At 41.6% G+C, this 20057-nt stretch overlaps 1 long non-coding RNA gene and 1 other non-coding gene across 2 annotated transcripts in view; one reads left to right on the top strand and one right to left on the bottom strand.

The window, feature by feature from the left end:
* LOC132352877 (uncharacterized) overlaps nt 1–20057 on the top strand; it is a 45626-nt gene that overhangs the window by 15709 nt on the left and 9860 nt on the right. The gene's annotated exons all lie outside the window — the stretch shown is intronic.
* Nucleotides 410–516, bottom strand: LOC132354414 (U6 spliceosomal RNA). The gene has a single exon (XR_009499281.1). It is a non-coding gene; the product is annotated as a U6 spliceosomal RNA (small nuclear RNA).

Genomic DNA, 20057 nt, shown 5'->3' with positions numbered 1-20057 from the left:
TTTGATCCTCATCCCCATTTCTGACACAGAGCTCCTAAGACTTTTTTGTTGTCCTTGTTGTTTTTTAAAAAATTGAAGTGTAGTTGATTTAGTGATACAATATCTTGTTAGTTTCAGTTGTACAGCACAGTGATTATATATATATATATATATATATACTTCTTCAGATTCTCTTCCCTTATAGGTTATTACAAAATATTGAGTATAGCTCCCTGTGCTATACAGTAGGTCCTTGTTGGTTGTTTTATTTTATTTTAATTATTTTTTTGCAGTTCTATAACTTTATTTGACAATCAGCCGTTAGTGCTCATCCACATTACCTGTAGATTTTTCAAAGGTGACAGGAACATAGGTAACCAACGTATAGAGCTTGTTTGGTGAATCTTCATCTTCATTACATTTTCTGAACAAAAATATGGAACACTTCACGAATTTGTGGGTCTTCCTTGTGCAGGGGCCATGCTAATCTTCTCTGTATCGTTCCAGTTTTAGTATATGTGCTGCCGAAGCGAGCACTCTGCTTTATATAGAGCAGTGTGTATATGTTAATCCCAACCTCCTAATTTATCCCTCCACCCCAACTCCCTTTCCCCTTTGGTAACCATAAGATTGTTTTCCATGTCTGTGTGTCTCTGTTTTGGAAATAAGTTCATTTGTATTTTTTTCTTTTTTTTTTAGATTCCACTTGTAAGTGATATCATATATATATATATATATATATATATATATATATATATATATATTTTAACATCTTTATTGGAGTATAATTGCTTTAAAATGATGTGTTAGTTTCTGCTTTATAACAAAGTGAATCAGCTCTACAGATATACATATATCCCCATATCTCCTCCCTCTTGCGTCTCCCTCCCACCCTCTCTATCCCACCCCTCTAGGTGGTCACAAAGCATCGAGCTGATCTCCCTGTGCTATGCGACTGCTTCCCACTAGCTATCTGTTTTACATTTGGTAGTATATATAAGTCCATGCCACTCTCTCACTTCGTCCCAGCTTACCCTTACCCCTCCCCAGTCTTCAAGTCCATTCTCTACGTCTACGTCTTTATTCCTGTCCTGCCCCTAAGTTCTTGATAACCCTTTTTTTTTTCTTTTTTTAGATTCCATATATATGTGTTAGCATACGGTATTCGTTTTTCTCTTTCTGACTTACTTCACTCTGTATGACAGACTCTAGGTCCATCCACCTCACTACAGATAACTCAATTTCATTTCTTTTTATGGCAGAGTAATATTCCATTGTATATATGTGCCACATCTTTTTTTTTTTTTAAAGGAATTCCTTTATTTTTATTATTTATTTATTTATTTTTGACTGTGTTGGGTCTTCGTTTCTGTGCAAGGGCTTTCTCTAGTTGCGGCAAGCGGGGGCCACTCTTCATCGCGGTGCGCGGGCCTCTCACTATTGCGGCCTCTCTTGTTGCGGAGCACAGGCTCCAGACGCGCAGGCTCAGCAATTGTGGCTTGCGGGCCTAGTCGCTCCGCGGCATGTGGGATCTTCCCAGACCAGGGCTCGAACCCGTGTCCCCTGCATTGGCAGGCAGATTCTCAACCACTGCACCACCAGGGAAGACCCCACATCTTCTTTATCCATTCATCTGTGGATGGACACTTAGGTTGCTTCCATGTCCTGGCTATCGTAAATAGAGCTGCAGTGAACATTGTGGTGCATGATTCTTTTTGAATTATGGTTTTCTCAGGGTATATGCCCAGTGTTGGGATTGCTGGGTCGTATGGTAGTTCTGTTTTTAGTTTTTTAAGGAAACTCCATACTGTTCTCCATAGTGGCTGTATCAATTTACAATCCCACCAACAGTGCAGGAGGGTTCCCTTTTCTTCACACCCTCTCCAGCATTTATTGTTTGTAGATTTATTTTTTTATTTTTTTATTTTTTAATTTATTTTATTTATGGCTGTGTTGGGTCTTCGTTTCTGTGCGAGGGCTTTCTCCAGTTGTGGCAAGCGGGGGCCACTCTTCATCGCGGTGCACGGGCCTCTCGCTATCGCGGCCTCTCTTGTTGCGGAGCACAGGCTCTAGACGCGCAGGCTCAGCAATTGTGGCTCACGGGCCCAGCCGCTCCGCGGCATGTGGGATCTTCCCAGACCAGGGCTCGAACCCGTGTCCCCTGCATTGGCAGGCGGATTCTCAACCACTGCACCACCAGGGAAGCCCGTTTGTAGATTTTTTGATGATGGCCATTCTGACTGGTGTGAGGTGATACCTCATTATAGTTTTGGTTTGCATTTCTCTAATGATTAGTGATGTTGAGCATCCTTTCACATGTTTGTTGGCAGTCTGTATATCTTCTTTGGAGAAATGTCTGTTTAGGTCTCCTGACCATTTTTGGATTGGGTTTTTTGTTTTTTTGATATTGAGCTGCATGAGTTGCTTGTATATTTCGGAGATTAATCCTTTGTCAGTTGCTTCGTTTGCAAATATTTTCTCCCATTCTGAGGTTTTCGTCTTGTTATTGGTTTCCTTTGCTGTGCAAAAGCTTTGAAGTTTCATTAGGTCCCATTTGTTTATTTTTGTTTTTATTTCCATTTCTCTAGGAGGTGGGTCAAAAAGGATCTTGCTGTGATTTATGTCACAGAGTGTTCTGCCTATGTTTTCCTCTAAGAGTTTGATAGTGTCTGGCCTTACATTTAGGTCTTTAATCCATTTTGAGTTTATTTTTGAGTATTGTGTTAGGGAGTGTTCTAATTTCATTCTTTTACATGTAGCTGTCCAGTTTTCCCAGCACCACTTATTGAAGAGGCTATCTTTTCTCCATTGTATATCCTTGCTTCCTTTATCAAAAATAAGGTGACCACATGTGCGTGGGTTTATCTCTGGGCTTTCTATCCATTGATCTGTATTTCTGTTTTTGTGCCAGTACCATACTGTCTTGATTACTGTAGCTTTATAGTATAGTCTGATGTCTGGGAGCCTGATTCCTCCAGCTCCGTTTTTCTTTCTCAAGATTGCTTTGGCTATTCGGGATCTTTTGTGTTTCCATACAAATTGTGAATTTTTTTGTTCTAGTTCTGTGAAAAATGCCATTGGTAGTTTGATAGGGATTGCATTGAATCTGTAGATTGCTTTGGGTAGTATAGTCATTTTCACAATGTTGATTCTTCCAATCCAAGAACATGGTATATCTCTCCATCTATTTGTATCATCTTTAATTTCTTTCATCAATGTCTTATAGTTTTCTGCATACAGGTCTTTTGTCTCCTTAGGTAGGTTTATTCTTAGGTATTTTATTTTTTTTGTTGCAATGGTAAATGTGGGTGTTTCCTTAATTTCTCTTTCAGATTTTTCATCATTAGTGTATAGGAATGCAAGAGATTTCTGTGCATTAATTTTGTATCCTGCTACTTTACCAAATTCACTGATTAGCTCTAGTAGTTTTCTGGTAGCATCTTTAGGATTCTCTATATATAGTATCATGTCATCTGCAAACAGTGACAGCTTTACTTCTTCTTTTCCAGTTTGGATTCCTTTTATTTCTTTTTCTTCTCTGATTGCTGTGGCTAAAACTTCCAAAACTGTGTTGAATAATAGTGGTGAGAGTGGGCAACCTTGTCTTGTTCCTGATCTTAGTGGAAATGGTTTCAGTTTTTCACCATTGAGAATGATGTTTGCTGTGGGTTTGTCATATATGGCCTACTTTCTGGAGGGTTTTTATCATAAATGGGTGTTGAATTTTGTCAAAAGCTTTTTCTGCATCTATTGAGGTGATCATATGGTTTTTATTCTTCAATTTGTTAATATGGTGTCTCACATTGATTGATTTGCATATATTGAAGAATCCTTGTATTCCTGGGATAAACCCCACTTGATGATGGTGTATGATTCTTTTAATGTGCTGTTGGATTCTGTTTGTTAGTATTTTGTTGAGGATTTTTGCATCTATGCTCATCAGTGATATTGGCCTGTAGTTTTCTTTCTTTGTGACATCTTTGTCTGGTTTTGGTATCAGGGTGATGGTGGCCTCGTAGAATGAGTTTGGGAGTGTCCCTCCCTCTGCTATATTTTGGAAGAGTTTGAGAAGGATAGGTGTTAGCTCTTCTCTAAATGTTTAATAGAATTCACCTGTGAAGCCATCTGGTGCTGGGCTTTTGTTTGTTGGAAGATTTTTAATCACAGTCTCAATTTCAGTGCTTGTGATTGGTCTATTTATATTTTCTGTTTCTTCCTGGTTCAGTCTCGGAAGGTTGTGCTTTTCTAAGAATTTGTCCATTTCTTCCAGGTTGTCCATTTTATTGGCATATAGTTGCTTGTAGTAATTTCTAAGGATCCTTTGTATTTCTGCAGTGTCAGTTGTTACTCCTTTTTCATTTCTAATTCTATTGATTTGAGTCTTCTCCCTTTTTTTCTTGAGGAGTCTGGATAATGGTTTATCAATTTTGTTTATCTTCTCAAAGAACCAGCTTTTAGTTTTATTGATCTTTGCTATTGTTTCTTTCCTTTCTTTTTCTTTTATTTCTGATATGATCTTTATGATTTCTTTCCTTCTGCTAACTTTGGGGTTTTTTTGTTCTTCTAATTGCTTTAAGTGTAAGGTTAGGTTGTTTATTTGAGATGTTTCTTGTTCCTTAAGGTAGAACTGTATTGCTATAAACTTCCCTCTTAGAACTGCTTTTGCTGCATCTGATAGGTTTTGGGTCATCATGTTTTCATTGTCATTTGTTTCTAGGTAGTTTTTGGTTTCCTCTTTGATTTCTTCAGTGATCTCTTGGTTATTAAGTAATGTATTGTTTAGCCTCCATGTGTTTGTATTTTTTACAGATTTTTTCCTGTAATTGATATCTAGTCTCATAGTGTTGTGGTCGGAAAAGATACTTGACATGATTTTAATTTTCTTAAATTTATCAAGGCTTGATTTGTGACCCAAGATATGAACTATCCTGGAGAATGTTCCATGAGTACTTGAGAAGAAATTGTATTCTGTTGTTTTTGGATGGAATGTTCTATAAATATCAATTAAGTCCATCTTGTTTAATGTATCATTTAAAGCTTGTGTTTCCTTATTTATTTTCATTTTGGATTGATCTGTCCATTAGTGAAAGTGGGGTGTTAAAGTCCCCAACTATGATTGTGTTACTGTTGATTTCCCCTTTTATGGCTGTTAGCATTTGCCTTATGTATTGAGGTGCTCCTATGTTGAGTGCATAAATATTTACAATTGTTATATCTTCTTCTTGGATTGATCCCTTGATCATTATGTAGTGTCCTTCTTTATCTCTGCAATAGTCTTTATTTTAAAGTCTATTTTGTCTGATATGAGAATTGCTACTCCAGCTTTCTTTTGATTTCCATTTGCATGGAATATCTTTTTCCATCCCCTCACTTTCAGTCTGTATGTGTCCCTAGGTGTGAAGTGGGTCTCTTGTAGACAGCATATATATGGGTCTTGTTTTTGTATCCATTCAGCCAGTCTGTGTCTTTTGGTTGGAGCATTTAATCCATTTACATTTAAGGTAATTATCGATATGTATGTTCCTATTACCATTTTCTTAATTGTTTTGGGTTTGTTATTGTAGGTCTTTTCCTTCTCTTGTGTTTCCTGCCTAGAGAAGTTCCTTTAGCATTTGTTGTAAAGCTGGTTTGGTGGTGCTGAATTCTCTTAGCTTTTGTTTGTCTGAAAAGCTTTTGACTTCTCCGTCGAATCTGAATGAGATCCTTGCTGGGTAGAGTAATCTTGGTTGTAGGTTTTTCCCTTTCATCACTTTAAATATATCCTGCCACTCCCTTCTGGCTTGCAGAGTTTCTGCTGAAAGATCAGCTGTTAACCTTATGGGGATTCCCTTATATGTTATTTGTTGTTTTTCCCTTGCTGCTTTTAATATGTTTTCTTTATATTTAATTTTTGATAGTTTGATTAATATGTGTCTTGGTGTGTTTCTCCTTGGATTTATCCTGTATGGGACTCTCTGTGCTTCCTGGACTTGATTAACTATTTCCTTTCCCATATTAGGGAAGTTTTCAACTATAATCTCTTCAAATATTTTCTCAGTCCTTTTCTTTTTCTCTTCTTCTTCTGGGACCCCTATAATTCGAATGTTGGTGCATTTAATGTTGTTCCAGAGGTCTCTGAGACTGTCCTCAATTCTTTTCATTCTTTTTTCTTTATTCTGCTCTGCAGTAGTTATTTCCACTATTTTATCTTCCAGGTCACTTATCCGTTTTCTGCCTGTTATTCTGATATTGATTCCTTCTAGAGAATTTTTAATTTCATTTATTGTGTTGTTCATCATTGTTTGTTTGGTCTTTAGTTCTTCTAGGTACTTGTTAAACGTTTCTTGTATTTTCTCTATTCTATTTCCAAGATTTTGGATCATCTTTACTATCATTATTCTGAATTCTTTTTCAGGTAGACTGCCTATTTCCTCTTCATTTGTTTGGTCTGGTGGGTTTTTACCTTGCTCCTTCATCTTCTGTGTGTTTCTCTGTCTTCTCATTTTGCTTAACTTACTGTGTTTGGGGTCTCCTTTTCATAGGCTGCAGGTTCATAGTTCCTGTTGTTTTTGGTGTCTGCCCCCAGTGGCTAAGGTTGGTTCAGTGAGTTGTGTAGGCTTCCTGGTGGAGGGGACTAGTGCCTGTGTTCTGGTGGATGAGGCTGGATCTTGTCTTTCTGGTGGGCAGGTCCACGTCCGGTGGTGTGTTTTGGGGTGTCTGTGACCTTATTGTGATTTTAGGCAGCCTGTCTGCTAATCGGTGGGGTTGTGTTCCTGTCTTGCTAGTTTTCTGGCATAGGGTGTCCAGCACTGTAGCTTGCTGGTCATTGAGTGGAGCTGGGTCTAGCGTTGAGATGGAGATCTCTGGGAGAGCTTTCGCTGTTTGATATTATGTGGAGCTGGGAGGTCTCTGGTGGACCATTGTCCTGAATTCGGCTCTCCCACCTCAGAGGCACAGGCCTGACACCCAGGCAGAGCACCAAGACCCTGTCAGCCACACAGCTCAGAAGAAAAGGGAGAAAAGAGAGAAAGGGAGAAAGGGAGAAGGAAAGAAAGGAAGAATAAAATAAAGTTATTGAAGTAAAAGATAAAAAATAATTATTAAAAATTAAAATTAAAAGGTAATAAAAATTTTTAAGAAAAAATAAAAAGAAAGAAAGAAGAGAGCAACCAAACCAGAAAACATATCCACTAATAATAACAAGCGTTAAAAAGTATACTAAAAAAAAAAAAAAGAACGGACAGACAGAACCCTAGGACAGTTGGTAAAAGCGAAGCTATACAGACAGAATCACACAAAGAAGCATACACATACACACTCACAAAAAGAGAAAAAGAAAAAAAATATATATATCATTGCTCCCAAAATCCATCATCTCAATTTTGGGATGATTCGTTGTCCGTTCAGGTATTCCACAGATGCAGGGTACGTCAGGTTGATTGTGGAGATTTAATCCACTGCTCCTGAGGCTGCTGGGAGAGATTTCCCTTTCTCTTCTTTGTTTGCACAGCTCCTGGGGTTCAGCTTTGGATTCAGCCCCGCCTCTGCGTGTAGGTCGCCTGAGGGCGTCTGTTCTTCGCTCACACAGGACGGGGATAAAGGAGCAGCTGCTTCGGGGGCTGTGGCTCACTCGGGCCGGGGGGAGGGAGGGGTATGGATGCGGGGCGAGCCTGTGGCGGCAGCGGCTGGCATGACATTGCACCAGCCTGAGGCGTGCCGTGCATTCTCCCGGGGAAGTTGTCCCTGGATCACGGGACCCTGGCAGTGGCGGGCTGCACAGGCTCCCAGGAGGGGCGGTGTGGATGGTGACCTGTGCTTGCACACAGGCTTCTTGGTGGCGGCAGCAGCAGCCTTAGCGTCCCATGCCCGTCTCTGTGGTCCGAGCTGATAGCCGCGGCTCATGCCCGTCTCTGGAGCGCCTTTAAGCGGCGCTGTTTATCTCCTCTCCTCGCGCACCAGGAAACAAAGCAGCAAGAAAAAGTCTCTTGCCTCTTTGGCAGCTCCAGACCTTTTCCCAGACTCCCTCCCGGCCAGCTGTGGCGCACTAGCCCCCTTCAGGCTGTGTTCATGCAGCCAACCCCAGTCCTCTCCCTGGGATCCGACCTCCGAAGCCCGAGCCTCAGCTTCCAGCCCACGCCCGCCCCGGCGGGGGAGCAGACAAGCCTCTCGGGCTGGTGAGTGCTGGTCAGCACCGATCCTCTGTGCGGGAATCTCTCCGCTTTGCCCTCCGCACCCCTGTGGCTGTGCTCTCCTCCGTGGCTCCAAAGCTTCCCCCGCCGCCACCCCCCCGTCTCTGCTAGTGAAGGGGCTTCCTAGTGTGTGGAAACTTTTCCTCCTTCACAGCTCCCTCCCACTGGTGCAGGTACCGTCCCTATTCTTTTGTCTCTGTTTTTTCTTTTTTCTTTTGCCCTACCCAGGTACGTGGGAAGTTTCTTGCCTTTTGGGAGGTCTGAGGTCTTTTGCCAGCATTCAGTAGGTGTTCTGTGGAGTTGTTCCACATGTAGATGTATTTCTGACGTATTTGTGGGGAGGAAGGGGATCTCCACGTCTTACTCTTCCACCATCTTGAAGATCTCTCATATGATATTTATCTTTCTCTATTTGGGTTACTTAGTATGATAATTTTTTAAAAATTTATTTATGTATGTATATATGTATGTATTTATTTTGGCTGCACCGGGTCTTAGTTGTGGCACACAGGATCTTTGTTGTGGCATGTGGTCTTCTTAGTTGTGGCATGCAGACTTCTTAGTTGCAGCATGCATGTGGAACCTAGTTCCTTGACCAGGGATCGAACCTGGGCCTCCTGCATTGGGAGCACAGAGTCTTACCCACTGGACCACCAGGGAAGTCCCTGTATGATAATTTCTAGGTCCATCCATGTTGCTGCAAATGGCATTACTTCATTCTTTTTAATGGCTGGGTAATGTTCCATTGTATATATGTATACCACATCTTCTTTATCCATTCATCTGTCAATGCCCAGGAGTGGGATTGCTGGATCATATTTAGTTTTTTAAAGAACCTCCATACTGTTATCCATATGGTTGTACCAATTTACATTTCCACCAACAGTGTAGGATGGTTCCCTGTTTCCACACCCTCTCTAGCATTTATTGTTTGTAGATTTTTTGATGATGGCCATCCTGACTGGTGTGAGGTGATATGTCATTGTAGTTTTGATTTGCATTTCTCTGATAATTAGCGATGTTGAGCATCTTTTCATCTGCTTTTTGACCATCTGTATGTCTTCTTTGGAGAAATATCTATTTAGATCTTTCACCCATTTTTTGATTGAGTTGTTTGTTTTTTTGCTGTTGAGCTGCATGAGCTGTTTATATATTTTGAAGATTAATCCCTTGTTGGTTGCTTCATTTGCAAATATTTTCTCCCATTCTGTGGGCTGTCTTTTCGTTTTGTTTATGGTTTCCTTTGCTGTGCAAAAGTTGTTTTTTTTTTTAAATAAATAATTTTTAAAAAATTAATTTGGCTGCTCTGGGTCTTAGTTGCAGCACACAGGATCTTTGTTGCTGCCTGTGGGATATTTTAGTTGCGGCATGCAGGATCTTTTTAGTTGCGGCACGCGGGATCTTTTTAGTTGCGGCATGCAGGATCTTTAGTTGTGGCATGCGGCATCTTTAGTTGCAGCATGCAAATTCTTAGTTGGGGCATGTAGGATCTAGTTCCCTGACCAGGGATTGAACCCGGGCCCCCTGCATTGGGAGTGCACAGTCTTAGCCACTGGACCACCAGGGAAATCCCTGTGCAAAAGTTTTAAGTTTAATTAGGTTCCATTTGTTTATTGTTGTTTTTATTTTCATTCCTCTAGGAGGTGGATCAAAAAAAGTATTGCTGTGATTTATGTCAGAGAGTGTTCTGCCTATGTTTTCCTATAAGTGTTTCATAGTATCTGGCCTTACATTTAGGTCTTTAATCAATTTTGAGTTTGTTTTTGTGTATGGTGTTAGGGAGTGTCCTAATTTCATTCTTTTACATGTAGCTGTCCAGCTTTCCCAGCGCCACTTATTGAAGAGCCTGTATTTTGTCTATTGTATATTCTTGCCTCCTTTGTCATAGATTAGTTGACCATAGGTGCATGGGTTTATCTCTGGAGTTCCTATCCTGTTCCATTGATTTATATTTCTGTTTTTGTGCCAGTACCATTCTGGTTTGATTACTGTAGCTTTGCAGTAATGTCTCAAGTCAGGGAGCCTCATTCCTCCAGCTCAGTTTTTCTTTCTCAAGATTGCTTTGGCTATTCAGGGTCTTTTGTGTTTCCATACAAATTGTAAAATTTTCTGTTCTAATTCTGTAAAAAATGCCATTGGTAATTTGATAGGGACTGCATTGAATCTGTAGATTGCTTTGTGTAATATAGTCAATTTGACAATATTGATTCTTCTAATCCAAGAACAAGTTATATGTCTCCATCTGTTTCTGTCATCTTTGATTTCTTTCATTAGCATCTTATAGTTTTCAGAGTACAGGTCTTTTGCCTCCTTAGATAGGTTTATTCCTAGGTATTTTATTCTATTTGATGAGATGGTAAATGGAATTGTTTCCTTTATTTTTCTGATCTTTTGTTGGTGATGTATTGGAATGCAACAAATTTCTGTGTATTCATTTTGTATCCTGCAACTTTATCAGATTCATTGATGCGCTCTAGTAGTTTTCTGGTAGCATCTTTAGGATTTTCTATGTATAGTATCATGTATAGTATCATGTCATCTGCAAACAGTGACAGTTTTACCTCTTCTTTTCCAATTTGTATTCCTTTTATTTCTTTTTCATCTCTGATTGCCGTGGCTAGGACTTCCAAAACTATGTGATGAGAGTGGACATCCTTGTCTTGTTCCTGATCTTAGTGGAAATGCTTTCAGTTTTTCACTATTGAGAATGATGTTTGATGTGGGTTTGTCATATCTGGCCTTTATTATGTTGAGGTAGGTTCCCTCTATGTCCACTTTCTAGAGAGTTTTTATCATAAATGGGTGTTGAATTTTGTCAAAAGCTTTTTCTGCATCTATTGAGATGATCACATGGTTTTATTCTTCAATTTGTTAATATGGTTTATCACATTGATTGATTTACATATATTGAAGAATCCCTGCATCCCTGGGATGAATCCCACTTGATCATGGTGTATGATCCTTTTAAAGTGTTGTTGGATTCTGTTTGCTAGTATTTTGTTGAGGATTTTTGCATCTATATTCATAAGTGATACTGGTATGTAATTTTCTTTTTTTGTCATATCTTTGTCTGGTTTTGGTATCGGGGTGATGGTGACCTCATAGAATGAGTTTGGGAGTGTTCCTTTCTCTGCAATTTTTTGGAAGAGTTTGAGAAGGGTGGGTGTTAGCTCTTCTCTAAATGTTTGATAGAATTCACCTGTGAAGCCATCTGGTCCTGGACTTTTGTTTGTTGGAAGATTTTTAATCACAGTTTCAATTTCATGACTTGTGATTGGTTTGTTCATATTTTCTATTTCTTCCTCGTTCAGTCTTGGAAGATTATACCTTTCTAAGAGTTTGTCCATTTCTTCCAGATTGTCCATTTTATTGGCATAGAGCTGCTTGTAGTAGTCTCTTAGGATGCTTTATATTTCTGCAGCGTCTGTTGTAACTTCTCCTTTTTCATTTCTAATTTTATTGATTTGAGTCCTCTCCCTCTTTTTCTTGATGAGTCTGGCTAATGCTTTATCAATTTTGTTTATCTTCTCAAAGAACCAGCTTTTAGTTTTATTGACCCTTGCTATTGTTTCCTTTGTTTCTATTTCATTTATTTCTGCTTTGATCTTTATGATTTCTTTCCTTCTGCTAACTTTGAGTTTTGTTTGTTCTTCTTTCTCTAGTTCCTGTAGGTGTAAAGTTAGATTGTTTGAGATTTTTCTTGTTTCTTGAGGTAGGCTTGTATAGTTATAAACTTCCCTCTTAGAACTGCTTTTGCTGCATCCCATAGGTTTGGGATCGTCGTGTTTTCATTGTCATTTGTCTCTAGGTATTTTTTGATTTCCTCTTTGATTTCTTCAGTGATCTCTTGGTTATTTAGAACGTATTGTTTAGCCTCCATGTGTTTGTGTTTTTTACGTTTTTTTCCCTGTAATTCATTTCTAATCTCATAGCGGTGTGGTCAGAAAAGATACTTGATATGATTTCAGTTTTCTTAAATTTACTGTGGCTTGATTTGTGACCCAAAATGTGATCTATCCTGGAGAATGTTCCATGCGCACCTGAGAAGAAAGTGTAATCTGCTGGTTCTGGATGGAATGTCCTATAAATATCAATAAAATCTATCTGGTCTATTGTGTCATTTAAAGCTTCTGTTTCCTTATTTATTTTCATTTTGGATGATCTGTCCATTGGTGTAAATGAGGTGTTAAAGTCCCCCACTATTATTGTGTTACTGTTTATTTCCTCTTTTATAGCTGTTAGTAGTTGCCTTATGTATTGAGGTGTTCCTATGTTGGGTGCATATATATTTATAATTGTTATATCTTCTTCTTGGATTGATCCCTTGATCATTATGTAGTGTCTTTCCTTGTCTCTTGTAACATTCTTTATTTTAAAGTCTATTTTATCTGATATGAATATTGCTCCTCCAGCTTTCTTTTGATTTCCATTTGCATGGAACATCTTTTTCCATCCCCTCACTTTCAGTCTGTATGTGTCCCTAAGTCTGAAGTGGGTCTTTTGTAGACAGCGTATAGATGGGTCTTGTTTTTGTATCCATTCAGCAAGCCTGTGTCTTTTGGTTGTAGCACTTAATCCATTCACGTTGAAGGTAATTATCGATATGTATGTTCCTATGACCATTTTCTTAATTGTTTTGTGTTTGTTTGTTTGTTTTTGTGTGTGTGTGTGTTTTTTTTGTGTGTGTGTGTTTGTTTTTGTAGGTCCTTTTCTTCTCTTGTGTTTCCCACTTAGAGAAGTTCCTTTAGCATTTGTTGTCGAGCTGGTTTGGTGGTGCTGAATTCTCTTAGCTTTTGCTTGTCTGTAAAGCTTTTGATTTCTCCATAGAATCTGAATGAGATCCTTGCCAGGTAGAGTAATCTTGGTTGTAGTTTCTTCCCTTTCATCACTTTAAGCATATCATGCCACTCCCTTCTGGCTTGTAGAGTTTCTGCTGAGAAATCAGCTGTTAACCTTATGGGAGTTCCTTTGTATGTTATTTGTCGTTTTTCCCTTGCTGCTTTCAATAATTTTTCTTTGTCTTTAATTTTTGCCAGTTTGATTACTATGTGTCTTGGCGTGTTTCTCCTTGGGTTTATCCTGTATGGGCCCCTCTGCGCTTCCTGTACTTGGGTGGCTATTTCCTTTCCCATGTTAGGGAAGTTTTTGACTATAATCTTTTCAAATATTTTCTCGGGTCCTTTCTCTCTCTCTTCTCCTTCTGGGACCCCTATAATGCGAATGTTGTTGTGTTTAATGTTGTCCCAGAGGTCTCTTAGGCTGTCTTCATTTCTTTTCATTCTTTTTTCTTTATTCTGTTCCATGGCAGTGATTTCCACCATTCTGTCTTCCAGCTCACTTATTCATTCTTCTGCCTCAATTATTCTGCTAGTGATTCCTTCTAGTGTAGTTTTCATTCCAGTTATTGTACTGTTCATTTCTGTTTGTGTGTTCCTTAAATCTTCTAGCTATTTGTTAAACATTTCTTGTGCCTCCATTCTTTTTCCCAGATCTTGGATCATCTTTACTATCATTACTCTAAATTCTTTTTCAGGTAAGTTGCCTATGTCCACTTCATTTAGTTGTTCTTGTGGGTTTTTATCTTGTTCCTTTGTCTGGAATATATTTGTCTGCAGTCTCATTTTGTCTGACTTTCTGTGTTTGTGGTCTCCTTTCCTCTGGCTGCAGGATTGTAGCTCCTCTTATTTCTTGAGTCCGCCCCCTGGTGGGTGAGGTTGGTCCTGAGGCTTGTGCAGGCTTCCTGGTGGGAGGTACTGGTGCCTGCTCACTGGTGGGTGGACTGGGTCTTGTCCATCTCATGTGCAGGGCCATGTCAAGAGGTGTGTTTAGAGGTGGATGTGAGCTCAGAACAGCTTTAGGCAGCCTGTCTGCTGATGGGTGGGGCTGTGTTCCTATCCTGCTAGTTGTTTGGCCAGAGGTGTTCCAGCACTGGAGCCTGTAGGCTGTTGGGTAGGGCCAAGTCTTGATGCAAAAATGGTGACCTCTGGAAGAGCTCACGCCAATCAGTTTTCTCTGGGGCCTCTCTGCCACCAGTGTCCTTGCCCCCGCTGTGAGCCACAGCCAACCTTCCCCTCCCCAGGAGACCCTCCAAGACTCATAGGTAGGTCCAGCCCAGGCTTCTGTGGAGTTACTGATTTATGCTGGATTCCAGTGTATGTGTAAGCTTGTGTGCTCCCTCCAAGAGTGGAGTCTCTGTTTCCCCTAGTCCTGTGGAGCTCCTACACTCAAGCCCTGCTGGCCTTCGAAGCCAAATGCTCTGGGGGTTACTCCTCCTGATGCCAGACCTTAGGCTGGGGAGCCTGCTGTGGGGCTCAGAACTCTCACTCTTGTGGGAGAACCTCTGCGATATAAGTATTTTCCAGTTTGTGAGTCACCCTCCCTGCGGGTGTGGGATTTGATTACGTTGCTAAAGTGCCCCTCCTACTGTCTCGTTGTGGCTTCCTCTTTGTCTTTGAATGTAAAATATCTTTTTTGGTAGGTTTCAGTCTTTTTTGTAGATGGTTGTTCAGCAGTTAGTTGTGATTTGAGTGTTTTTGTGAGGGGAGGTGAGCTCAAGTCCTTCTACTCTGCCATCTTTTCTGAAATCGAGGGGCTGCTTTTAGTTCGGATGCTTGCTGTCTCTTTCCTCAGTGTGTGCTGGCTGTTATCTTCTTGATATGGGGTGTTCAGGTGCAGCGGCCCTTGCGCACTCCCAGGATGGTGGGGGCAGGCCTTGGTGCCTGCTCACGTGTCTTGTATGTGCAGCTGCTCTCTGCACACTCTGGGCACAGCCGGGGCAGTGCTTGGTACCTGTTCATGGGTCTTGTAGCAGTGGCCTGTGCCCACCTCTGCAGCCCACGATGGTGGCATCAACTTGCACTCACCCCCGAAACTCCTGTAGGCAGTGTCCTGTTGTGTGGGAGGGCTCACAGGGTAGAAGCACTTATGATGGTCCTGCCCCTCTCCTCATGTGCTCCCCAGTAATGGTACCTTGCCTCTCTGGTGGGCCCAGGTTTCTTCTGAGTACACCCTCAGTTGCCACAGTCCAGCCTCTTCAGGCTGTCCCTGGGCAGCCAACCCTGGTCCTCTCCCTGGGTTTGACCTCTGAAGCCTGAACATCAGCACCCAGCCCCCACTTGCACCAACAGACGGGGGTCTCAGGGTGGGGAGCGCAGGGCAGTGGTGCTGACCTTCTGTGCAGGTTATTCTCCATTTTCCCTTCTGCAAACCAGTTGCTGCACTCTCCTTCTAGGCTCCAAAGCTCCCCCTCCATCCAGGCTGATCTCCCTGTGGTGAGGAGGCTTCCCAGGAGGTGGGAACCTTTCCTCCTTCACAGCTCCCTCCCTTGGGCGCTGGCCCCATCCAAACTCCTCTTTCTTTTTCCTTTTGTCTGGTTATATGGAGGTTTTCTTGCCCTTTTGGAAGTCTGAGGTCTTCTGTTGGTGTTCAGTAGATGTTCTGTGTGAACTGTGCCACTTGTAGATGTATTTTTAATGTTTCTGTGGGAGAAGGTGAGCTTCCTGTCCTACTCCTCTGCCATCTTTTTTTTTTTTTTAATTTAAATTAATTAATTAATTTATTTATGGCTGTGTTGGGTCTTCATTTCTATGCGAGGGCTTTCTCTAGCTGCGGCGAGTGGGGGCCACTCTTCATCGCGGTGCGCGGGCCTCTCACTGTCGCGGCCTCTCTTGTTGCAGAGCACAAACTCCAGACGCACAGGCTCAGTAGTTGTGGCTCTCGGGCTTAGTTGCTCCGCGGCATGTGGGATCTTCCCGGACCAGGGCTCGAACCCGTGTCCCCTGCATTGGCAGGCAGACTCTCAACCACTGCGCCACCAGGGAAGCCCTCCTCTGCCATCTTGATCCTGTCTCCCAGAATCTTTCAGGAAGGTTTGAATTTCAGTTAAGGTATAGGTTCTGATGTTTCTACTTTGTGATTCTCTCCTGTTACCTTAATCTTATGCGTTGTTACTGGATGTTTGTGGATGACGTCCCTGTGAGCCCTCTTTGTAAGTGGCTGCTCTCCTCTCCAGGGTGCCCAGCTGACCTCGCTGGGGCTGGGGTCTGCTTCCACTAGCACAGTACTCACAGGGTCTTTGGGAACACCTCCTTGGCCTCCGGAGTGGAACATAAGAGCCTGGCATGCTGGTGTGCGGCAGCACAGGACGCTTCGTTGGAGGTTCTGAGTTTATCAAGGAGCTGGTGCACCTCTGCAGGGTTCTTAGGAGAAGCTGGCACCAGATGTTTAGGACGTTCATATTGGTCTATTAATTTTTTAGCAACATTTCACCAGGGATTGGACCCATGATATATCCCATTGGGTAAGGGGAGGAAGAGCCATAGCAGAGTCAAGTGGTGACACAGAGACCCGACACCTCCACCGTATTACCCCTTTCATGGTGCCATTGGTGCTATTTCACTTGTCTGGGTCAGGACACATAGTCCAGGCATGACCCACCGACTCAGTGGTCACAGGTAGGGTCTCCTGTTATTTGGGATACCTGTCTTTTAGATGGATGCCTCAGTGGTCAAAAGCTTAAGCCAGGCACCTGCATTACAATTTAAAAAAATTCAACAGTCAGGTGCTTATACTACAGTTATCTTGTTACCGATTTCTAATTTGATTCTGTTGTGGTCAGGGAACACTCTGTACGATTTCAATCCTTCTAAACAAGACTTGTATGGCCCAGCATATATCTATTCTGTTGAATGTGCTATGTGCATTTGAAAAGAATGTATATTCCACAGCTATTAGTGGAAAAAAAAAATTTTTTTTTTTTTTTTGGCTGCGCTATGTGCCATGTGGGATCTTAGTTCCCTAACCAGGGATCAAACCTGTGTCCCGTACAGTGGGAGTGTGGAGTCTTAACCACTGGACTACCAGGGAAGTCCTGGTGAAATAGTCTATCAACGTCAGATCAAGGTGGTTAATAGTGGTGTTCATATTTTATATATCTTGATTGAATTTTTGTCTAGTTCTATCAATTGCTGAGAGAAGATGTTAAAATCTTCAACTATGCTTGTGGGTTTGTCTTGTCTTTCTTTAAATGTGTCCATTTTTGCTTTATCTATTTGGAAGCTCTGTTACTAGGCACATACATGTTTGTCTCCCCAAATTAACCCCATTATGATTACTCTTTAGTAATACTCTGTCCTGAAGTCTGTTTTATCTGATAGTAATATTACTCTCCAAGCTTCTTATGTTTACCAGTTATGAAATATTTTTTCCATCCACTTACATATCCATCTGTCTTTACATTAAAAGCATGATTCTTACAGAACATATAGTTTGGCCTTGCTATTTTTTTTTATCCATTAGACAATTTCTGCCTTTCATTAATATGACTGAACTTTAGGTCTACCATCATACTACTTGTTTTGTTTGTCCCTCCCCCCTTTTTGTTCCTTTCTTCTTTCTTGCCTTCTTTTTGGGTTAAAAATGTTCTTAAGAGTTCCATTTTAATTTATCTATTAGCTTTTTAGATATACTTCTTTCCATAATTTTTTCAGTGGTTGATCTAGATTACAATATACCTGAACTTTTCATAGTCTTAGTGTTGTATCACGTCATGTACCTTGAGCAAATTCCTTAGCCTCTCTGAACCTCAGTTTCCTTTATAAACAAAAATAAACAACTTGTCTCATGGATTATTTGGCTATTGAACGAGCTAACGCATATGAAGCAAATAGTATGCTTTCAAGAGCAGAATAAGCAAGGAAATACCTTTGTACCATCATCACTAACAGCAGTGCTGTTGTTATTACTGATACCAACCAGGGTTCTTAGCCTTCCCTAATCAATAGAAATTGACTAGAGGCCAGACAAGAAATTCAGGCAAGGCTTTATTGGGGCCCCTGCTGCATCAGGGGGCAGCGAAAACTAGTAACAGGTTCCCTTGCTCACTCCCCGATTGGGGGCGAGCTGGTTCTATGTGGGGTGAAGGTAGGGGTGTGTCCAGGGGTCAGGCCAGAGGGGTGGCTTAGGTGTTTTGCCCCCCCTTTGGTGGTGCTGAGTGCAGGGGGCATGTGCAGTACTCTGCTTTTGCTCCCAACACCCTGTTTTTGCTCCCAGCTCTTCAGAAGTGGCAGTCGGGTTGTTGTTTTTTTTTTTTTTTTTTGTCTTTTTGTATCTTTTGTCCATAATTTGCCCCCAACTGCACATGCATGCAGTTATTTTTAGTCCCTTATAGTTTCTTCGTATTTTGTTGCTCAAGGAGATGTTTGTCCAGGTGTAAGCACTGCAGCAAAAAGTCCCAGGTCCCAGCCTGTCTCATTCCCCCCGAGAGACTCTACACCCTTAAGGGGTGTACTCTTAAGGGGTAAGGGGCCGAAGATCTCTCCTTCTGAAGCTTCTTCCTGCTGGACAGGGGCCACAGACCCTAGCTTACCCTAGAGGTGTAGAAGTCCCTTGCTGACTCTTCCAAGGACCTGTAGGGACCTTGGCCACTCTCCGCTGGAATGGGTTGAATTTCTTGAACCATCACAAGCCTTACTTCAAACTGTTGGAGCCTAGAAGACACAAACTTAACCAAAAGGTTAAACAAGGGCTAAAAAGGAAAAGAACAACAATAGCCACTAAAGGGCCTAGAAAGGGAAGGAACCAGGGTAACTTTGGGAGGGCTTCCTTAACTGTTGACCAGACAGGGGAGGTGATGTCACCCCTGCCAAGAAGCCATTCTGCTTGGGTGTATATTTTTGTTAATCTCAGGGTTAAAGTTTAACATGATTCTCTAATTTTAGAATGGAAGGTCTGGACCTATTGGTCCCAGGTCTCCTTCTTGGACTGAAAAGTCTTAGTCACAGGTTTACAGCAGTAGGGAAGACAACGGAGCGCTAGGCGAAATACAGCATAAATCAGCATGACTGAAAAGAAAAGGGTTATGAGAAAATGAAAACCTCCTGCCAGAAAGTTTTTTATACCCTGTGGGATCGAAGAGAACAAACTAGAGAACCAGTTTTCAATTTCCCCGCCCATGCTGAATAGCAAGGATTGGTGGTTAATTGTCCACTGAAGCCAGGTGGCTTGTCGAATTTTCTCAGTGTTGGTTTCTACCTGGGAAGAGGTGTTGATGTATGTGCAACAAGAAGTACTGGCAGTTGCACATACCAATCCTTGTTCTGCCAATAGATAATCGAGGGTCAATTGTTTGTCAAGTACCACCTTGGCCAGGGAATCTAGACTTGTTTTGGTTTTTGAACCATTTCTGTGAGATGTAAAATCTCAGCCCCGTATTTTACAGGGGGATTTTTTGCATTTAAAAGTCCTCTTTCTTTCCAGATACCATGGGCATGTAAAACAAGGCAGGCATATTTTGAGCCTGTGTATATATTTATACTTTTTTCTTTCCCTAACTTTAAGGCTCAAGTTAGGGCTATTAGCTCAGCCCTCTGGGCTTGTTAGGTAGCAAAGGTTTTGCTTCTATAACAGTATGAGCGCTCACAATAGCATAATCTGCCCTCCTGACTCTGTCTTTAACAAAACTACTGCCATTAGTAAACCATTCTCCCTCAGGGTTTTCTACGGCCTGGTCTGTTAAATCAGGCCTACAGGCATAAACCTGGTCACAGTTTTCCAGGCAGGAATGTGTTAGCTTTGGGCTTTCAGTGGGCATCAGTGTAGCCGGGTTAAGGATGTGGCACGTTTTGAGGTTACCTTCGGGGAGTCAAGGAGTAAAGCCCAGTATTTAGTAAGGCAGCCTCCAGTTAACCAATGGTGGCCTTTAATCTCCAGAATCCCTTGTCCTTGATGAGGGGTCTGGACTTCCAGTGGCTGTCCAAAGGTAAGCTTGTCAGCGTCTTCCACTGATAAAGCAGTGGCAGTTACCACCTGGAGGCAGCCAGGCCAGCCTTGGGCCATGGAATCTAGAAAACAGATTTTCTAGATTTGGAAAAATCTGGAAAAAGTTTGGAAAAATAGCCTATAGGCTGAGGA

The sequence above is a fragment of the Balaenoptera ricei genome, chromosome 19 (genome assembly GCF_028023285.1).
Source record: "Balaenoptera ricei isolate mBalRic1 chromosome 19, mBalRic1.hap2, whole genome shotgun sequence".
Lineage (NCBI taxonomy): Eukaryota > Metazoa > Chordata > Mammalia > Artiodactyla > Balaenopteridae > Balaenoptera > Balaenoptera ricei.
The sequence above is the reverse complement of the archived record's forward strand: the minus strand, read 5'-3'. Positions and strand labels throughout refer to the sequence as shown.